Source organism: Pistacia vera, unplaced genomic scaffold (assembly GCF_008641045.1).
Source record: "Pistacia vera cultivar Batoury unplaced genomic scaffold, PisVer_v2 Contig209, whole genome shotgun sequence".
NCBI classification, from domain to species: domain Eukaryota; kingdom Viridiplantae; phylum Streptophyta; class Magnoliopsida; order Sapindales; family Anacardiaceae; genus Pistacia; species Pistacia vera.
In genome coordinates this window covers 216810-227015 of record NW_022196012.1, presented here as the reverse complement: position 1 = coordinate 227015, position 10206 = coordinate 216810, and the positions used below count along the sequence as shown (strand labels likewise).

Below are 10206 nucleotides of genomic sequence, written 5' to 3'. Positions count from 1 at the left end.
CTTATTTGTTGGAAGAATAGAGATATATCTTGTGACAATTTAGAGGAGATTTCGGGATGAAAGAAGAAGGGTATACGGGGAAAAAGCTATAATACACGGAGGAAAGATCGCACCAAAACCTCCCCAGTCTGGGAAACTTGACTTTTATAGAAATATGGGATGCTCTAAATTGAAAAACCTCTTCACCCCGTCATAGTCACAAGCCTGGTGAAGCTTAGAAGACTTGAAGTAGATGGATGTCAACACTACATGAAATAATCACAAATGAGGAGCAGCAGCAACAGTACAGAGGATTGTGTTTCCTAGTTGTCTCCATGTTCCTTAGAGTTGGATAACATTGCTTGTTTAGCTCAGGCTCATATTTATTGAATTCCCAGCTTTGGAGTCTCTTTGGATTTGTGGATGTCCAAATATGAAGATCTTTGGTATGGAGAACAACTTACACCAAAGCTCAATGAGTTGTGATAATTATGTAATGAAAAACGATGGATGGGTAACCTTAATCCATAGTGCACCAATTGTTCATAGAAGAGGTATGTGAATTGATTATTGATTAATTGGTCATAGTTAACGGTTGAAAAAAAAAAAAAAAAATTAAGAAAAAAATCTTTTTAGACTATTTAAATGTGAATTGCCATTCAAAACTTGAAATGTGTTTAATCTCTGAAAATGATTTCTTACATAATACATACTGTCTTCTTAAATTATCTTCAGTTGCTCAGATACATAAATTATCTAAAAATCTGATTTGTTTGCAGGAGAAAAGAAGGCAACAGTTAGTAACAATTTAAATGGTATGAATTATGGTGACTAATTCAATAACTTTCTAACTAAAAGGATTTTTCAGTAGATATAAGTTATTTGGCATGAATCAATTGTTAACATTATAAAAGTTTCATGGTAATTTGAGTTGATGTTTCAATAAAAAAAAAAAAAATAAAAAGAATATTTCTATTTTGTCCCATAATAAAATATAAAAAAGAACTTATAAAATAAAAAAATAGGAAAATATTAGGTGAATGTCTCCTTTTGTTTTATAAAAAATAATTGTTTGTGCTATTATGTTGTTTGAATGACAAGAAGACACCGCACCACCACCGCTGCCCCGCTAACGTGTCACCTCCGGCTGTGGTGGCTCTAGCCGAATTGATTCAGTTGGGTGATGTCACTGAGGATGATTTGAGAGCTTATAATGGGTCTGAACTCTGACCCATGTAAGCCTCTTTTGATGGCGATTAGGGGCAGATCTATGACGTTTCTGCTTCCAGGTAAATTACTGATTCTTGAGCTCTTGGATTTTGTAATTTTAGTTTTATGATAAAGTTTTGTTTTTTGATGGCGAAAAAAATTAATTTTTTTTATGGATGTAAAGGGATTTGGGATAAATTTAGGGTTTTTTTTTTTTTTTTTTTTGAGGTTTGATAAATTTTATGAAACTTTAGCGGAGATTATCGAGGATTAAGTTTTATTCATGGTGTGTGGGCAAAGATGGAAGTGACGCAATCTATAGAGTTGAAATCTTCTTGGTCATAGTACAGTTGGTATGAATATTAGTTGTAGGGCACATCATTCCATTAGCAAGAGAGTGACTGTACAAATAAGTTCGGATGGTATAAGGGAATTCATTATGTTGTGAGCAAATGATTTATGCTATTTATTCACCTAGAATCTTGAATGGAAGAAGAAACCCTGAGTTGGAAAGATGGAGATACACTTGCATTTTCTTAACATGAATGCTGTAAACTTCAGTTATGTAGTTCCATTTTTGCTCCGAAAACTGTTTGTATATGGATATAATAATATTTCAAGAGTGGGGAAGCAAGACAGGAAATCCATAAATTATTTGGTGGCTTCAGTTATTTGAAATTTTGAATTAGTTATTTGAAACACATTGTGAGGTTAATACTGAATTGTGGCAATTATAGATCAAATTCAGAAAGGGTAAAGGGAAAAGGATTTGCTGAATGAAGTTAACTCTGCTTTATATGGTCACTGTCAATCTGAAACTGTAGTGTCAAACTTTACATGGTGCCTTAAAATCACAGCTGCATTCAAACTTAGGCTTTTTCTGTTGAAGAGATCTATAGCCAATGGCTATATTGTTGCTATACTCATTTTCTTTTTAGCCAAGATATTGGGGTCTTACTTTACATTATATTTTTATGCTCCTAAGCATTTTTTTGGGAAAAAAATTGATAGTAGTTTATTAGCGAGGGAATTCTATTTTGTGAACTAGATTTTGATTGACCTTTATGTGCAGGATGCTTTTAGGAAGGGATTCCAAGAGCCTTAGCTCTTATTTCTTTGACCCTCATGATCTCACACGGAAACATTGGTCTTAGTGAAAAAATATGTTAAGGTTGGCCAGCTTCTTTAAGAAAAAACCACAGAAACACACTGAAAATGGTAAAGAACATGATAGTTAAAACGAGAAGTAAAAGAATACAAACTTTGTTTGCCTGTGTACATTGGAAACTTTGATATATAGTTACTCTTAGTTTTAGTTTTAGTAGAATCTCTTTCTCATTGTGCATGATTTGGTCCCTTTTGTATCATACATATAGAAGCATACATGCATTATATGCATATACGTATATGTGCACCTGGGGTACCACTCCAAGCAACCAACAACAACAGAGATAGCAAGCAAACAACGAATTAAACCCAGTAAGCAACAAGAACAGTAGCCAAAATCCAGAACTAGCTTATATTGATATTCTAGCAAAATAAATAAACAGCAACAAGAAACTTAACAAAACTAACCAAAATAGGAAATCAAATAAACCATAAACTAAAAAAAAAACAATGTTGGTCTTCGAGGGCCAACTCCTCCCACATAGTGTGGACTTCGAGGGCTAGCAACCTCTCACTCTCCACTTTTTCTTGTTTTTTTTTTTTTTTTTTTTTGAATCCTCTATGTTCCACCGTCTCCCCTTTTATTCTATTCCTCATAAAAATTCTTCAATATCCACTCTTTAATGGCATCTGTCCCTCCTAAACCGTTTTTACACCTCACACACAAAGAACCTTCCTAGCTACTGCACCAAAATCCCTTACTTCACACCCTTAAGTCTCTTACAATATACCAGCATTAGGAGTGGGTCTCATCAATACCCCCCGAGCAGTACCACCTTGTCTTCAAGGTGGGAAAAAAGTCAAGATGACAATTGTTTACCCAACATCACCTCGCTCCTCCACTCTTTTATCGCCCTCCTCTTCCTTAATTTCTATCAACCAATATCACTTGGAATGTTTGCCCCCATCTATGCCCTGGAACAAATCTAGCATCACATCTGAAACACATGCCTCGTTCTTTCTTCATTGAATTTCGCTCTTAGTCATGTCATGAAAGGTAAATCTGCCAATAAAGAGGGTTAAAATTTGCTGATTTTTGCCTGTTGTGCTTTGCTTCAGTGCGAGTAGCAGGCGCCGAGCTCGATTGCCTCTCCTCCTCTGGTTGGCGCTCTGGCGAGGGGTTGATAGAGTGTCGCTGTTGATTGACAAAGGGATATTCCGGGGTTGTCGAATGAGCGACTGTGTTGTTGTGCCCTATATCCAATTTCCCATGACCAATTACCTGCCCTGACCCATACATAGCTGACCCGAGTCCACTTCCAGGTCCATTCAAATTGCTCAAGCCCACACTCAATTTATTTACTATTCCATGTTGACCCAGCCCAATTTTCAATTTCTCGAAGGGCCAATTCCTTTCCTTTATCCTTTGGGCTAATTCCACAACATGTATTAGTGTGAAGTGGGTCAACCGATTTCAACCCTAATTTCTGCTCTTAAACCATTAAAAACGCAGTACCATGATCTCCTCCTTCTCTTTCGTCAACGGTGCTAAGATAGCTTCAAATTTTCGCTGGTAATCTTCCACTGTGCCCAGCTGCTTGATTCCCATGAGAGCTTCATACAGGCTTCCTTTCTGTGACCACATGAAATGATGAAGGAGTGCCAACTTGAAGGCTGACCAAGATGTTATCGGAGCTCTGGCCTCCATCCACTGATACCAATTGACGGCATTGTCGTCATGCACACTGCTGTCGTGAGCTTCTCTTGGTGATGAAATTTGTTAATAGCAAAAAACCTTTTTGCTCTAAATATCCACCCATAAGGATCTTCATCGAGAAGATGGGTAACTCGAGTTTCTGGCCACCCAGCTCGTTTCGAATCTGTCTGCCACTGTTGAAGTCTCTCCTTCAGTCCGATGACCCATATTTTGACCTTGACCATTTTCCGATGACCTTGGCGTTTTCGGGTGAACTTTCTCTTTCTCTCGTTCCCATGTCTTCTTCATCCTTTCTTCTCATCCACGTTTGTATTTCAACCATACACCCACGAACGGTTTCCATGTCAACTCCTAATTTCGTCACCTCTTTTTCCATGTTTTCCAATCTTGACTCCATTCTCATCCCAACCATTACCCAGATAACCTGCTCTGATACCAATTGATGTGTATCACTCCCAAGCCAACCAACCACAACAGAGATAACAAACAAGCAATCGAATTAAACCCAGAAAGCAACAAGAATCAGTAGCCAAAATCCAAAAACACTAGCTCATATATTGATATTCCAGCAACACAAAATACATAGCAACAAGGAACTTAACAAAACTAGCCAAAACAGGAAATCAAATAAACCATAAACCAAAACAAGAAATAAAAAATAATGTTGGTTTTTGAGGGCCAACTCCTCCCACATGGTTCTAGACTTTGAGGGCCAGCAACCTCCCACTCTCCACATTTTTATTTTTGAATCCTCCATATCCCACTGTCTCCCCTTTTATTCTATTCCTCATAACAAAATTCTTCAATCATCCACTCCTTTAATGTCATCTATCCCTCCCTAAACCATCCTTAACACCTCACACACAAAGAACCTTCTTGGCTACTGCACCAAAATCCCTTACTTCATACCTTTAAGTCTCTTACAATAGACCAACATTAGGAGTGGGTCTCATCAGCACCACATCGATCAATATGCATAGTCATCTCCTAATATGCATGGTGCGCCAAGTCGATTGATATGCATAGTCATCTCTTGATATGCATAGTCATCTTGATATTGATCGATACCACTTGGTATGGTACAATTTTCCAGTATGCAGATTCATTCCAGGCTGAAGAATTTAGATTGCTGGAATGAACAGGTTTAATTTCACGTTACAAGTCGATAACTCATTACCTTGTGAAGAAAGATGTGTCATTGTTTCAAGTTCTCCAAACGACTACAAAATTACTTATTTGAAAGCATTCTGCAGGGATCCAATATATTCAGCCTCCTGAACACACGGACTCTGAGTCGCCAATGTCTTTTGGGATAACTGCACTTGTTTCTTCCCTAGTTATCTTCATGCTTGTAGCTGATGAGGCAACGGTTTCTTCTTCATATAGAAAGATTGCTTTTCTCTTCCTCCTACTTAGTTGCCATTTTTTCAATTATTCGGAAATATACATTTCATATCCACCTTATCTGGGGTTTTTCTGAGTACTCTGGTGTTGAATCTCTCTCAATACTCTCATTGCTGTGATCTCCAAAACTGGGTGCTATCATTGGAAATTAGAGCCATCTACAGCAGAAAATGAGAGCGATAACAAGAATAATGAACACATCTATGGACTACCAAACATAAAGGAGGTAGTGAATTGATTAATTGTTCATAGTTAACAATTGAAAATATTTTTACTATTTGAAAAAAAAATGAAACTTTAAGTGCAAAATATTATTTTTACTTTTATCAGTGGATGATTGATGCAAAATTGGGAAAATTTCAGGGGAAAACAGAGCATTGATCAGAAAATTTGTTTTCTTTAACAAATAGAAACTTAGTTTAACAACTCAATTCAATTGTAGATAAATAAAGAGTTCAATTGTTGTAAATAGTTATACAATTTGAACAATATTTGGATGTAAAGTACTTTTTCTTTCTTCAGTTGTTTGATTCTATGATCATTTTATTAGGATCTTTACCATAATCACAATATATATATTTTGTTTAGATTCATGTAAGAAATTGTAAAGAAAGATTCTGGTAAAACAGAGCATGGAATGGTAGAACAAAGAGATCAAATGCAGTGTTCAGAAAAAGCAGACAAGCTGAAGAGGAAATGGGATTTTCTTAAAAGGTATATATATCAACTTTATACTTTTTGGTGTAATATTGGATTATTTAAGATTCTCATTGCAAATTTATTATTTATGTCTCATCAATATCATAAACAGGTGGGGAATTTCAGTCTGCAAGGTGGCAGACCGACAGTCAGTTAGCATAGGAGCTCGACACAGTTATAGGCGAAATTAGGTACCAAAATCCCCTCAGACTAAGGCCTATTTAATTTATTTGAATATGGATGGTGCAGGGGCGACCATTACTAGAAAAGAAAATGATGAATGGAATCGACCCCAGATTGGATCGATTTTATTACACTCAGAAGGAAGCTGAATGCTTGATGTATGCAGGCAGCTTATGCATATCTCCTATCCGGCTATCCCAGAACAAATACTTACAATGTCTAAGGTTATTTCCTAATTAGCTCTCAATACATTTAATTGTTTCAATTATTTAAAATATTATTATTCATAATTTTCCCCTTTTATTTTCACTGAGTACCTCCATATTGGAAGCAGATATAGTTGGTGATCATAATATGAGGTTTTTTGGAATGGTAGGAAGCAGAAGCACAAGATCATTCCTTGGCTTTCCTCTGTTTTATTCACCAAGTTCATACAGTGCAGCAATTCTTCAAATAAACCAGCAGCTATTTGTCAGGTAAATCTTAATTATTTTGTATATAAATTCTAGGACTTGTTTAATTTCTTGTCAAAATGCTATTAGAACATTTGAAAACTATTTTCAAATATGCTTTACTTGTCATCTTAAATTTTAGCTTCTCACTGTACATATGTAACATAATTTATAAAATAATTAAATTAATAATAAATAAAAAAATGAAATAAAAATAAAAATTCAGGCTCTTATATCGTACAATTCATTGTAATTTGCAGTTCTAATAAAATCCATGAATATTGTTGGAAATAGAAATGGATGATTAGGTGTAACTGCTTGACAGTTATAAGTTTGATGATGGAAAATATTAAGCTGGATTCTTTATTTTTTCCCCCAGAAATTAAAAAGTTTAAGAAGCTAGAAACGCTGAGTGACCTGGACCTGGAGGATAACCTGAAAATGCATCAGCTGAGACTTGATTTTTACTTCTAGTTTCCGAGTGGCCGATTCTAAAATTCAATACAACTGTACATGTATCACCAAGTAAATAAAGAGTTTGAGTGTGTTGTAAATATTTCAACTATTTGAACAATCTTTGGATGTAAAATATTTTTCTAATTGATTCATATAAGAATTTTGTAATGGAACATTTGGAGGATAAAAGAGCATGGAATGTTCAAAACCCCAAGAACAGGTATGTAACAGAAGCACATTTTTAAGCATTTTTTACGGTACTATAAATACTTATAGTACATTGATTAATCTGATTAATTTTGCAGATTGAAGCGCGATTAACTCATCTCTAAAAATCTGATAAGTTTTCCAGGCAAGATGGCAAGAGTTCATGGAGAGGTTTAAGGGTATGAATCATGCTTTAATAGTTCATTCTCACCCAGATTTAACTAAAACATTCTTTTTAAATTTTGTGTCATTATTTTGATAGAATCGGGATGTTAATTTGTTGGTAACATATTAAATAATGTTATATATTATATGGTACAAATATATAGGTTATTAAAATCTGTAATGTATCAAACACAATTCTCCTTTTCCATTGTGAAAACTTTGGAGAGTCATCTTTTACATGAGAAAAGATTCATAAAGGAGCAGAAAATGTAATCTAACAGAATCTTCACGTCAAAATAAAATAAAATAAAAAGTATGGTTTATATCTTCAAATATATCATTTATTATATTATTTTCTTTGAAGCTCTCTACAACTTGTCTTTGATTTCTGTATGTGGAACTACAGGTAATGATATTCTCCGGTGCCCATGGGGTATCGGTCAGTTATCTTGAGAATGCTTTGTAAGTGAAACACATAGAAACGCTTGAAGAGGTTGACAGAGTTAAAACTGGGGACGTGTACCTGCCCTGAATTGCACTTCTTCCTTCATCACGGATCTGGCAGATGTAGTACTAGAAGGTTTACCTGCAGCAACCGCCATATCTTCCTCAAGGAAGATCTCCGATGAAGACGACAATGACTTAATGAGAAATGATATCAAAATGTTCTTCGGTTCTATCTTAGCATTCGTTTTGCTGTTGTCACCAAAAATGATTCTTGCATTCAAGAATAATCTCCTTTAAAGGCGATTAAGAGTAGTATGACACCAGAATTTCCAGTAGTAGAATAATAGCTGAGTGTCATATGAGCTCTGATTTCAGTGATAAAAGCTCGAACGCGGTAACATCGTTTGATCAAAATACCGAGAAATACCAAGGATTTTGTTTGTTATACATGAAGATGGAGAATTTTTTTTTTTTTTTTTTGGTAATTAGGAATAGATCTAACCAACACAGTTCTTAATTTAGTTTGATGTGTTTAAAGATGTGATTAGTGATAAATGGAAATAATCAATACAGGCACAGCACATTTGTGCTTCTTGTTTATAGGAAGATTATAAATAAAGAATCAATTTCATTTTCATTTCATCTGTATTTTAAATACATATTGAATAGAGGGTAAAAGAGTCAAAAAGAGAGTAAAAAAGCAAAGTTCTTTTTAGTATTAGGTTGAATTCTTAAAAACAACACTTCTATATTGTCTCATAATAAAAAATAAAAAAGAACTTATAATAATAAAAAGATAGGAAACTATTAGGTACATGTCTATTTTTGTTTATTAAAAAAAATTAATTATTTGTGCTTATTATTTTATTTGAATCACAATTAAATTAACATGAATGTCTTGTCATTATTCTATTCTTTTATTTGATGGTTTAACTATTAATGCATAATTATCACTAAATTAAAGAAAATATCTTTTTAGACTTATGTAAATCTGAATGGCCATTCAAAACTTGAAATTGTGTTTTAATCTTTGAAGATGATTAGGTATCATAATACATAGTTTATGTTTTGTTGCAAGAGGAGGAAAGAAGGCAAAAATTGTTTACTTATCCATTATTGTTCATGTTGAGCATCATGCAGCAGAAGCAAGGGATGGCCGTTCCTATGAAGAGGGATGCCCATCCCCAACTCTAGAGCAAGCCGTCCTCATGCAGAAAATTGTCAAATCAAGAGAGAAACGACATGCTGAAGCCGGAACCAAAAGAAATCATCGAATCGAGAGAGAAATGGCACGCTAAAGTTGGAAATTGTCGAATAGAGAGAACAATTGTGTCACGAACGTCAGATTTGAGAAGAGAACTAAGCAGTGAGTAAGACAAAGAAGAAGAAGAAGAATGGAAGGTTTCTTACAAAATAGAAACCAGAAAATTAGAAATCGTAAATTCAAACCCCAACCCATCTCTAACAAATTAGAAGTTGCCACTCACCTGGTTCTTAAACCAATTCCAACCCGGATACCCGAATCTCGGTTTTAGTTTAGATTCTCGCATCGGTTCTAGTTTCTTGAATTGGTGGAACCGATACCAGAACCGACCTGCACAATGTCAATTCTGGGTAGGAATTGGAATCGGAGCACTAAGTACCTATCAGTTGCGGGTCCATTCGGAAATTTTGCTTACCCCCAGATATGAATCTAACCATTAATATTAATACTGGTAAATGAAACTAACCAAAAAAAGTTAATTTTCAGTTAAACATTAATATAATGTGGTACTTAATTTACTTTCTAGTAATTTCATAATTGGAGTTTGTTTATGCTTTGTAGAATAAGGCTGCTGACATCGAGAAATTATTAACGAGCAAAGCGCAAAAGGGGAGTTGTGTTCAATTTCTTCATTTCTTAGCTGTGCAAGAGCTTGGGATGTTTAAAGAGTTTTGAGTGTTGTAAGTATTTGTTTTGTACTATAAAATTTTTTCTTTCTTCAGTGGTTTGATGCATGATCCTTTTATTAGGATCCTTACTACAATCACAACATAGTTTGTTTAGATTTATATCAAAAAATTGTAATGGAAATTCAGGGGAAACACAGATAGAAGAGATCAAATGCATTTTTCAGAAAAGCAGACAAGCTGAAGAGGTTTGAGATATCATTTCCAATTTATATTGTCTGTTGAATTTTG

General features: G+C 34.7%; 1 long non-coding RNA gene across 6 annotated transcripts; it reads left to right on the top strand.

Moving 5' to 3' along the window:
• Positions 1-2277: 2277 nt before the first annotated feature.
• On the top strand, positions 2278-8499 carry LOC116129192. Of its 6 annotated transcripts, none has more exons than XR_004127867.1 (9): positions 2278-2406; positions 5266-5642; positions 6005-6130; positions 6228-6306; positions 6365-6522; positions 6633-6774; positions 7130-7426; positions 7512-7592; positions 7985-8499. It is a non-coding gene; the product is annotated as an uncharacterized LOC116129192 (long non-coding RNA). The 6 variants fall into 6 exon arrangements; XR_004127866.1 differs by lacking the exon at positions 2278-2406 and adding an exon at positions 3779-5154; XR_004127864.1 differs by lacking the exon at positions 2278-2406 and having other exon boundaries at positions 3779-5642; positions 6046-6130.
• Positions 8500-10206: the final 1707 nt, after the last annotated feature.